Below are 12,191 nucleotides of genomic sequence, written 5' to 3'. Positions count from 1 at the left end.
AGCATGCTTCTCAAAACTGGACGTGCCATCATCGATGTAACTGACTGACTGAGTACTAAAAAAAGTTTTGACATTTTTGCCATTGATGCTGCTTCGATCGCACACTCACCCTCCCACAATTAATAAGCTAGAACATTGCTCCCATTCAAAGATAAAATATGTCGATTGGCTGTGGATACGGATGAAGATGGGAAATTCATTCTGAACTGTGTAGTGAAATACGATTTTGTCTCCACTTGAAACTATCTCTCGTTATTGTAATTGCAATTTTTGTATTTGAACAGCGTTTATTCATTTAAGATCCGACGAATCGAACACAATCGATCGTAAGCTTCAGCATCACCAAAAAATTTCGATTTGAGCAAAAAAAAAAGAGAGACGTGGCAAGACCTGAGGAGGAGGGAAGCGATACGTAGCTTCACTGCCTGAAATAGAAGGGAATGATAGCAAAAAGAAGAAGTGATTGAGATGAAAGGGAAATAGAGCCAAAGAGCAACATACAGAGCGGTAATAATAGTTTGTAAAATAAATAGCTGCAATAGTTGCTAATCACGATACCCTTTCGGATGTGTATGAATTTTGTGAATTCTGTCTACATTTTCGCTGAACACAAATGTTCAATTACACACAATTCAGAGTGCAACTTTTTGCTTTCGATCGAAATGGATCGATGATTGATGTGCATTCCAAGCGTGGTTTTTCTGGGCACACAAAGTGTTATTCGATATATTGCAATTGTGCCACAATAATGCGTGCTATTTATGATCTATTTCAGCATTTTGAGCGAGTGTAAAGCAGTAAATTGACACAGCTCATCATACAGAATGTGGTTTCACAAACTATAGAATTGCTCTGGCAAAGAGTGAAAAAGGAATCTATAATTGATTTCATAATCGCGAATGAAATGCGAAATAATCACACTGTTTCAATTCAATACGATTCCAATTCAATTTAATTTACGTAATTGCATTTGTTGGTGGAGGAAAAAGAAATGCTTACTGATTATGAAAGGAGCGGATTTATTTTTATTTTTTTAATTACACCTAGCGGGCGTTATACAGTCGAGTTTACTGAGAACCAAACCGAACCGACACCGTTTATTCAGCATCTGTTACTGTTTATACGACGAAATTCATTGTACGTACTCCCATTACATTTTCGCTTTTCACTCGGTTTTTTAATAGAAGCAAATTATTAAACATCGTTAAGTCTTCGCATTGTGTGACGTTTCTTGTTTCACTTTTCTTTTGTTTCAACTTTTATTTGCCATGGCGCGTTCAAACAGAAGGCTTTTTGCAATTATTCTTTTGATTTGGTAGCACAAAAGTACAAGCAACACCGTTCACTGCTGAGCAATGACTGTAGAACGAACAACGGTCGAAAGAAAAAAGAAAAAGAAACATAGAAACCGAATCATTGAATGTAACGAATACCGGGATAAAATATCCCAAAGCTATTTCATTTGCTTTTTTGCCCGTTTTTTAACTCGGAATATTATCGTTACTTTGAAACTCTTTGTGTCTTTTACTTTAATGCTAATTGCAATGTAAATTGTTACTGGCATTCATTCCCTTTGTTCTTCTACTCACCAAGTCATCCACTTTATTTTGACGCCATAAAATCTCAGGGTTTTTCCTTCACCATTTTATGAAAGGAGTCAAACTACATTTTGATGCGATAATAATTCAGTGAAGAGGCCAAAAGTGCTCTCTCTCTCTCTCTCTCTCTTGACGCCATCCACGCTACTCAAATTGACACGATTTTCATTTTTATTTCCATCAACATTGGCTCTCGTCACACACTTAAGCATTTACATCGGGATAGAGGGAAAAGCATTGAGATTAAAAGCGATGACACAAAGCATACATAATGGGTTGGCTTGGCTTTGTGAATCATGCAGCTCATTATTCTATATTGAAAATGATTCCCGGAAAATGTGAAATTGCTCGTTACGCCCCATACACAATAATTCTTTTGGCGCGCGCATATACACAAAAAAAACTGATGCTCAGATCGCGTGATAAAGATAATAACGGATCAACAAGTGAAATAAGTGTGCATACTGTGGCTGCCAAGAAGCACCTTTCTTATCCAATAAATATTGATTTCGCGATGAACGAGTTCAGAATATGGAATTGGAGCTTTTGATCATCATTGTGAACAGCGCGTAAAAGTGGATGTTAAATCATTTTCCACGTTCTTTTTGTTTTATTTCAAGCGAATTCCAATGCTTGTGTTCGTAAGGGCAATTCTTTGGCTCATTCTTCGTGCATTTTTTTTCCGTTTTCACTGTTAGAATATTTGCAAAAAGAAATTTATGTCGGACTTGAATGCACCGAATGTAGCATATTTTCAAACACAAAACGAATGACTCAATGTAAAATATTCTTTTGATGGTTTCCTTTACAAAGCCAAAAATCGACCGCAAAAGCTACTTTTTTTGTCCATCTTCCGAAAGAGAAGGAGATAAGAGAGGGAAAAAAACAGACAAACATCAGTCATTGTGGCTACAGTTTGCGTCGGAACAGAAGGTGCAGTTCAACGCAGACAAACCGTTTTTTAATTAGTCTACTTCTGTGCCACTTCTCTTGGTCGTTGTAATTTTTTCTATCCCTTTTCGACGACGTGGATCCATGCATCAGCACATTTCGTTGCAAAACTCCATAAAAACTGAGAGAGAGAGAGAGAGAGAGAGAGAGAGAGAGAGAGAGAGAAAGGGAAAAAAGCAGTTTTGATTTTTGCAATTGCACAAGTGAACTGCGAACCGATTGAATCAGTTTTTGGTAATGAAAACAAAATTAGTTGGGAAAATCCGACAAAAATTGCTTGAATCTGCCACGTGACTCGCAATTAAAATCGCTTAAACTACATTTTTTCAACTATCTATCTCTCTCTCTCTATCTCTCTCTCTGGTCTGATTTGCCGTTCGTCTGACATTTTTTCTCTAGCATTTCGAGCGAAATGGCTCATCTGTTGAATTTTCGTCCAGTAAACATTGGTCATGTCGGATAGACCGAAGGAAATGGGAAGAGAAAGGAAAAAAGTGCATTCTCAGCGATCGAATAGCGGGTAGTAATATAAAACTTTATGCATACAACGAATGAAGCGAAATGAATGGCATTGAATTATGTTACACCGTATACACGGGTATGCAATGGCATATCTTGCTTAGGATAAGCTGACTCATAATGAGTTAAATAAGTTGGTACATCGAAAATTTATAGTTCTTTAAGGAAAATAGCTGTAGTAAATCTAGTGTTGCATGAGCCACTTTTTCTGTAGCAACTCGTTGCTGCTGCTGCTGTTGCTGTTGTTGTAATTATGCCCTATACATTAGCCGTATAAGCGGAAAAACTGCTGTTGCAAGCATTTGGCTATTTGTTTATGTTCAGCACCCGAAGTAACAATAATTTTTATTTTGTTTTTAATTATTTTGTTTATACCCAAAAGTTGTTTGTTATCCATTCTTTTCTTGTTGCGATCAACGCGCCGCGCTCGCGTCGTGTTTGCAAGTGGTTTAAAAAACGACGGACTTTTATTATCATCCTACAGGCCAAAAAAGAGAAAGCGAGTGAAAAAGACTCTGCAAGTGCATGGTTGCATATTCATCGTTTTATACATTTATTTATTTTGTGTGTCGGGTTTTTGTGTGTGTGTGTGTGCTGAGGCGTTTGTTTGAATTAAGCACGAACATTTTATATGTGCATCACAAATTGCATTTTGCTTATTTAGCCCTTTCATAATAATTCTCGTGTAGTGGCAGCGACGACGGCGGCGGTGGTGGTTCTTCTTCTTTCATCTTGCTTTTGCCCCTTTCGATGGCGCTCTTTTTTCGGCATCCACCGAGATCGCAACGCTATTGCATTCTTGTTTAGGTCATAAATAATGATGATATATGTACACATTCGTATTACACACAGAGAGAGTTTTGGTGTGTTTGTGCGCGGCGCTGCAACCTTTTGCTAGCTTTCCGTTTACACACCAGATTCGGTTCGGATTAAACGAAATACCGACATAAACCGATAAAAATGTAAGGAAACGCAATGAAAATCGCCCTTGCACTAACACTGTACACAGATGGAGGGAGAGAGGGAGAGAGAGAGAAGCGAGAACTTTCGGGCGATGAACGAAATGGATTTCGACGCTTTTGAATCCGATATGACCATAGATAATAGACAAAGAGCTTTCATGGGCTTTATTCACCTGTTCAGCCACATAATGCCGTCGCATTACAATGGATTTTCAGTTGACTACCAGTTAAAAATAATAATTTATCTATATAGATGTAGGTGTGCCAGTCTTACATTGATGTCAACTCTCTCTCTCTCTCTCTCTCTCTCTCTCCCAACAGCCCATTGTTTGCACACGCATGTTTTTCTGTCACCTCGCATTTAGAAAACGCATTCAAAATTCAAGTACCATGGATTTTCTCATCTTACTTTGGTTTTCTTCCCTAGATTTTATCATCGGTGTCCTATCGTTTGCCATATTGATTCAATTTTTCTTTTCAACAAGAGTCATGTTACATGACAATAATTTTCATGAAACCTACCAAAAACACCTATACTAAAGTGCATGCAAACAACACTATTTTTCCGGAATTTCGCTTCATTTTGCAATAAAAACATTTTCGACTAACATTCGTCTTATTTGTATAGCCCTATTCCAAAATAAAATTGAGATAATTCTTCCTGAAAATTAATTTACTAGTTTTAGTGCAGTCTCAATTGAGATCTTTAAAGTTGAATCGAATTATGAAGATGAAGATGATGAGAGCAAATTTCAGGAGCATCATTGTTATTAAGTAGACCAAAAACTTCCGCCAATCATAACTATTTGATTTAATTAGCGGAATTAATAAGATGAAACATTGACGAGATGGTGTCGTTATTCAGTTATTCATCTCAAATTTGCTCGAATAACGTTCACGATGCACGCACACAGCTAAGATACTCTCAATGTTCAGCGGCAAAATCAATCTTGATACTTCTTATCTCTTGTATGATTCACTCGATTCCCCGGCCATGCTGCCGACAAATGTTTCTCCAAGTTTTATGCGGTAATCTTTAGGTGATTTTGTTATTTGTTCAACGTCATACTATGACGGATACGAGAAGATTAATTGGGTTTAAATAAAATTAGGAAACTTTTTACGATGCCCCAGTGTTTGTTGTTGCGGGTTGAGAAGTTGGTGTGCGCCCAAGATCGTTGGTTTTTTTTTATTGTCAGTGCATTTTTGTTTTATTACCATCTCTTAAGCGTTCGCTCGCTCTCTTTCTCTCTAAATCTCTTGTTCACTCTTTCTCTTTAATTTGGTGCCGTTCTTCCTCTAATTTTGCTCGTTGCCGCTCTCTGGAGAAAGTGGAATAAAAACACGACATGTTCCGGGTTTACATAAGAGCGGTGATTCGGCTTATGCAGAATTACATAAATGTATCGAAGTTTTGTTGTCTTAATTTCGCTCCATTGTATCATTCGTTTGGTGTAGCGTGAGTGTTGCCGAAATCATTGGCCCGATGTGTTGCATTTTTATTTTATTTCATTCTGTTCAGTTCTCGTTGTTCGTTTAGTGTCGACTCATTCACCCATTATTTTTTCCCCGTGTATCTGGTACGTGTGCGTCTTAATGCGCTGTGTGGTATATTAAAATGTAATTTTTCCTGTGTCGAAATTGGCGTTCGAGCGAAACGAGAAGAATGGTGCATTTTTTGGTTGGTGTAAAGTGGGTTGCTGCGTTTCTATATCATAGCGCGTCGTTGTCGTCTTTGTTGGTGGCATCATCATCTTCATCGTCGTATGCTTTATATATTCCTTAGCTCAAACTTAACTTCTTTTCCATCTCTTCATTTTTGTGCAATGGATGGGCGAATGAAAAAAAATCTCTTATATTTTCCTCATGCATTTTTTTTTTCTCTCTTCAACCATTGGAATACACTTTTGGTGCGCGCACACAATTTCTTTTATTATTTTCTCTTTTCTGTTCATCGTCTTTTCATATTTATACACTTAAAATGTATTGCAACGAATTTCGCATCCGGAGGATGAGTTTTGGTGCTCGACGAGCGATAGAGTGCGACCGACCACTGACTTTATCTCGGCAAATATTTCTGGAGCATATTTTAAATTAGGTTAAATAGATTTTCATGTATTTGTGCACAAACACTATTTCTCAGGAGGTATATTAATGGTGTGGCATCATTTTTTTTTCTCGCTTCTCCTCCACGGCGGCGAGTTATAGTGTTTGTGGACTGTGCATATGAAATTGAGTTGAGAATGTGGGACGAAAAAAAGTTTAGACGAGAACACCGGAATGAGAGAAATAATGGAAAAGAGTTTAAAATGTTCCAATGCGTAGCGCACACACAATGTACCCCAAAAAACACAGTGTCACAAAGCGATATGCTAACCAAGATTCATCATCGCGATACTACTTTGAAAGTCTGCGCCGGAAAAAAATAAGATTAATCTTCACAATTTCCCTTATATTCTTCATCTGACTCTCTCCTTCTCACACTCTCTCTCCCCTCAGTTCACTCGATTACTCGGTTCTTTTTCGAGAGAGAGAAAAAAAAATTGAGAGGAAAAAGCGATGGGGAAAAGTGGATTTTTTTTTTCAACAGACGCACCATCAGACACTTGCCACTCAAAAACTGTCTGAGAGAGCGTCTCACTTTCATGTTTGGTAAAGTTTTTAAGCACCACACGCGCGCATCCGCTCACCATTTAAACTGTTTTCATATTGAAATTTTATTGGGAAAACTTTGGCTTAAGACATTCGATTAAGGATTCATTTTTTTCGTTGTGGCCAAGCGAACGGTAATAAATTATTCGACAAAAATTGTCGCGCTTAACGGGGAAGAAAAAACCGGTGGCGGGTTATTTGTATGCGATTTTCAGCTGATTAAATTTAAAAATTGATAAGTCAGCGCGCTGTGTGAAAGTTGGGAAAGCAGCAGAAAAAAATATGAGCCAGCACAAATTGCAATGATGCAAGCGAACGAAGACGGATAAGAATGGGGAGAAGAGAGGGAGAGAGATAAGTTGGACAGATTTATGCTTTGAAATGAATTTGGCGATAACAATGAAAGTTTTTCGCGAATGCGCTATGTGTAGTCAAGTGTAAGATGCGGCGGCGGCGGTGGTGGTGGTGGTGGTGACGACGACAGACAGCACAGCAGCAATGGCGTTGCATCGCAGGAAATAGTAAAAATCATAATCATCGTAATAAGAAAATAGATGTGACAATAATAATGCTTTTTGTTTGGTGTGACTATAAAAACTTTGAGTAACTGCAATCGCAATGGTATATACAGTTGGATTTCAAGACGAAACTCTATCAAGAGAACGCAGCGAACGACTCACATGATGCGTGGCCACTAATTGTAGCAAAACGAAATACTCTGGCAAAATGATCCGATTGAATTTCGCCGGGAATGCTACAAATAAATATTGTCGAAGGGATTTTTCTTGTAATCCATTGAGAAGATTTGGGGAAGCGTATCGAATGAAATGAACAGCAAAAAATGACAAACTGAACAAAACGAGTACCCGGAAATATGGTCTGGAATTGTATATGTGTGTATGTGAGTCAGTGTATCAGTAAAAATCAAACAAAGAATGTGATACATCATCATCATTGGTAAATGAATCGATGAAGATACACATCCATTGCTGGTCCTAGTTTTTCCTTCTCCATTTCATTCTTTTCATTTGAAAGCGAAGAGATATGTGATTGAATTCAATATTTTCCGTTCGGACGAAAATCAAGATCGAATCGAAAAATATGAATCGAGTAATACAGTTGACCAAATTATAATCACGATTTTAAAATAAAATTTCTGTATATGGAGCAAAAGGCAATAGCATGAAATGCTCGTTACTCGAACGGTCGATGATATTGTTGCCTGTAAAGCGATGGGGTATGCTTTATCGAATCGTACAACAGAAATAGAATTCCATTCAAAGCGTCACACACAAAAACGTGAGTGCTTCAATTAATTCCGAGTAAATAATAACCAAAGAGCTTACCGAGAAAAAAACCAAGATATCATCGTTTGTCCGGGAATGCTATGGAATTTCATAGTTTTTCTTTGTAAATTCAATGCCATTGTGTCATTTCTCATGAATATAGATTCAATTTTGCCACAATGAACATTCTGTTGAGAGAGAGAGAGAGAGAGATAGAGCCTCAACTTGAGATTGAGCCTCCGTCTATTTGTGTACTTTGTCGTTTTTGGGTTTGGCGCACTCTACTCAAGCCCGTCTCTCAGTTGATCAAACGAACGACCATTCTTACGACTCTCCGTTACATCTGGAATTGAATTGTGTCATACAACATCGAAATGAACCGAAGTGAAAGCAATTTCTCGCTGCACGAACCACCGAAACGAGCCAAGAAATACACGATAAAGATACAACAATTGAACCAGATGACCATAAAGTCATCAATATCGTTTACGTGGAGATTTTTTACGGCACTTTATTTCGATTTATTCTCCTATTGTTAGATTTAAAAATTTAATTTATGGCCCAGTTTTGCCCATACCGTGCATTTCTTATTCGATTTCATGTGCTACCGTTTTAAAATTGAATCTACACAGTCATATTGTATCTTTATACCGTATAATAAATGACGAAATTATATGTTCGACTTAATTTGCGTTCCAAATGAATAACAGTTGGATCTGTGTTGGTGGGGGGAGGGCTAAAAGAGAATTCTCATTACACCGTTTGTATGCTGCGTTGGCATTAATATCGGCAAAAATCGATCTCGTCGTTTACTTAATGGCATTCCATCTGTTCATTCGAGCAAGCAGCCTCTGACCAAGTGCTACTCGAATGTACTTTTCAACTTGAAACGAAACGATGAGTAAATCATAAAGTCTGTTTGAGATTCGTTTTGCACCTGGAATATTGCTTACACATACAAAGCTCAAGTGCTTGACTCTTTTTAACAAGTAAGCTGTTTGCCGTCGACACCGCCTTTCCTGCACAAAACTTTCTGAAAGTAATAAAAGTCGTTAAATGGACTGTTTTCGCGGCGAATGCACTTTATCGATTTCACATTCACTCTCTCCAATTAATTTGAAAACTGTGTTAAGAAGGCGATACGAAAGATAGTTTGCTTTTGTGCTGATCATACTTAAACAACTTCATTGGTTATTGGAATAAACAAAACTTTTTTCAAGCAAATTTATTTAAACTAAATTAAGTTGATGGTCATCGTTTTTTTTATATTGAAGGTAGCTTGATTAAATTAAATTAAAAAATAAATTTATTTTTAGTCAAAAATCATGAGAATCAAACCTCAATCAAAAACCCACATTATATTCAGCCAGAGCTTGGCGGTGTTTATTAAAATAAAAATAAAAATAGAATATTTGCTGAGTTATTTCCAATTTTAATTTTATCAATCCTCACGATTGGGTTTGTAATACATTTCTCTTTCTTTCTTCCCCTACTGCTCGCTGAAGACCGAGTAGTTGAATTCTATTTATATCTTCGAATTTGACACTGACTTTGAGTTCGTATTTGAACAGGAATAGGAAGGAATAATTAAAATCGTCGACCAAACTTTTCATTTGCAAGTTTTGTTTGCGTATCGCAATTGATATCATTTCAGAATTTTATTCCGTTGACTTGGTTTAAATCGATATTTATCTTTATTTAAAGTCATTATGATTACTGTCTGGTGTTCGTTGCGCTTTTTCTTCTTTCCTCTTCATTCTCTTCCCCGATGCACGCACACACACACATACAACGGATGGTGTTGTGTTTTCCCGTTTGCAAATGCAAACCAAACGTGTGATTTGAGTGCTTGAAAACTTTACCAAGTGCAATTCGGTTGGTATCAGACTGTGTTACAAAAGTAAAACAAATCTTCGGTGCAGCCAAACTTCAGGATATGAAGTTGAGAGAATTTATTTGTTGAGCGACGAGAAGAAATTGCTTTGACGAGAACACAGGAGTAGCATCAGCAACACAGTGGCATCAAATTAAAATGGAAAATTTAATATTGAAAAAAAGGAGTACTTGGCCAAAAACGAAAGAGAAGATAAGGATTGTCATCGTAATGGCACCGTTTTCGCTCTCACTTGTAATATGCTCTCAACTTAAGTGCAATGAAACTGAATGAGTTACGATGGAAATACAAGAGAAATGAAACGAAACACAAAAAAAAATTATGAAACAAATTATTTATCTTCAACTCCCTGCGAAGAAAAAAAAACCGAAAATAAAACAATAAAAGGAGATAATAGACAGACTATTGTCAAACTATCACATGCATATACAGCGAAAGCGAAAACTGCATCCAAAGAAGAAGTTTTGATAAAGGAGATTGTTAAAAACCGTATAGATAACCAAACATAGCGTATACGAATTTTCGCGTGTGCAATGTCGACAGGCACCGTGTTCAAAATGAACGATATCCTTTCGATCTCTCTTCGTCGCCCGCTCTCTGTCTCTCTGATAACAGCATACACACGGCCAAGCGAAGAGAGCAGAAAAAATTCCGTAAGCGAAAACACTGAAGCATACATTTATTATATCGACACCCAAGAACAAGAGCCATCTGAGCACGAAGAATTGAAATTCTTTATCGCTCGCCAGAATGAAAAATGAACAGTGAAGGAAACCAATGCACACACTTCGTTCCTTCAGCCACGCCAACGTACAAAACGCACAAATATTGGAGACATAGTGAAGAAGAAGGGCGAACAAGAAACAGAAAAAGAAGACATGAATTATATGCGAAAAGTTTTTTTTTTCTTGCTTCTTCATCCAAACCGATGCCACTTGGATGGAAGTTCGGAAGAACGCTTGCAGTGTCAGTGCAAACATTTTGTCACACACAAACACATTCACTCTATTTTTCCTTCATTAAATCTCGTCTTCGGTTCGCTTTAGGTTCTAGTGCAGGTAATAATGGCAGCTTGAGATAGACACAGATATGCACGAGGAATGCCATCAAATTCATTGAATAAAATTACTTGGGGAAAAAAGTTTAATTGTTCAACGGAAGCTTTTCAAAGTAAATAGATATCCGGTTCCGCGTTGCACTTTTTTCGCCAAGTGCACGTCAACTCCTTGCGACAAAAGATAGACGAACACACACACACACATACAACGTTATACGATCACTGTTATCATATAAACATTTCGTGAACACCTTCTTGCACTTCAAAAACGGAATAATCAAAATACGAAAAATAATCGAAAAAAATACCTTTCGTTTCTTGTTCGTGAGGGGATTGCTGTTGAATTATTGAGTTGAATTCACGTTTCACATTTAATCAGTATCAAATTTTAATACGGTTCTTAAACACGCGAATGGATCTTGACACAGTTTCAAAATGCGCTCACACCAGAAAAACACCACGCTGTTTATTTAACTTGACAGTCACTCGAAAAAAAATATATTGACGAAATTGGCATTCTATCGCTTCAATCTCTTTCAACAAATGTCAATTGTGTTTATTTTCGTATGCACTCAGGGGATTTATTTGAAATCTTTTTATACACTCTCTTTTTTTTGCTTCATCTCAAATGATCACGTTTTTTCCATTTTTTTCTCTCTCGAATTTATGAAGTTGTACGCGATTTCGTTATCATTCATTTATAGACACAAATTCTATTTTTATGCACCGGTTTTAATTTCAAACTTGAGCCATTTGATCACCAAAGAAGAATATTGTTCATGCTTGAACATTTTCAGTTGATTTACGACGAACTTCCACATCGAGGATACACACAACACCGACCTGAGTTGGAGTATTACTATCCACCAAAAGAATTCAGTGAGCAACACACTGTCAGAGCTTGTCACTAAACCAAACTGCACCGACACCAATTCAGTTTGTAACTGAATCGCTTGTTTGCGAAGTGCCGACACATTACCCTTATCGTCGACGACGACGCTCAAACACAACATCTGCTCTACTCACTGACACGGCTCTCATTCTCTAGCTCTCTGCTTCGCTATGTTTTGAACGCATTTTCATTCAAAAGCGTTAGAACATTGCCGAACGCATCCGATCCGTTGTACGAGTGCGATATGTATGAGAGAGATGCGGACGGATTCAACAGTCGAAAATATGGATAGAGAAACATAAACAATGTGCACATTGCACACGATTGACTCACTTAGCGAGAGTGTACAAGACACTCAATTCAACATGCTTTGTGGTGGA

At 37.4% G+C, this 12,191-nt stretch overlaps 1 protein-coding gene across 2 annotated transcripts in view; it reads right to left on the bottom strand.

Moving 5' to 3' along the window:
• Nucleotides 1-11,943, bottom strand: part of LOC129565360 (neurotrimin) — a 52,560-nt gene extending 40,617 nt beyond the window's left edge. The window contains exon 1 of one of the 2 annotated variants that reach the window (XM_055440166.1): nucleotides 11,228-11,943. The gene's annotated coding sequence lies outside the window, so the exon portion shown is untranslated. The remainder of the gene's footprint in view (nucleotides 1-11,227) is intronic. The other variant, XM_055440168.1, reaches the window with a different exon arrangement.
• Between the last annotated feature and the right edge of the window lie 248 nt (nucleotides 11,944-12,191).

Source organism: Sitodiplosis mosellana, unplaced genomic scaffold (genome assembly GCF_009176505.1).
Source record: "Sitodiplosis mosellana isolate CC-2019 unplaced genomic scaffold, AAFC_SMos_1.0 Smas_scaffold_2, whole genome shotgun sequence".
NCBI lineage: Eukaryota > Metazoa > Arthropoda > Insecta > Diptera > Cecidomyiidae > Sitodiplosis > Sitodiplosis mosellana.
The sequence above is the reverse complement of the archived record's forward strand: the minus strand, read 5'-3'. Positions and strand labels throughout refer to the sequence as shown.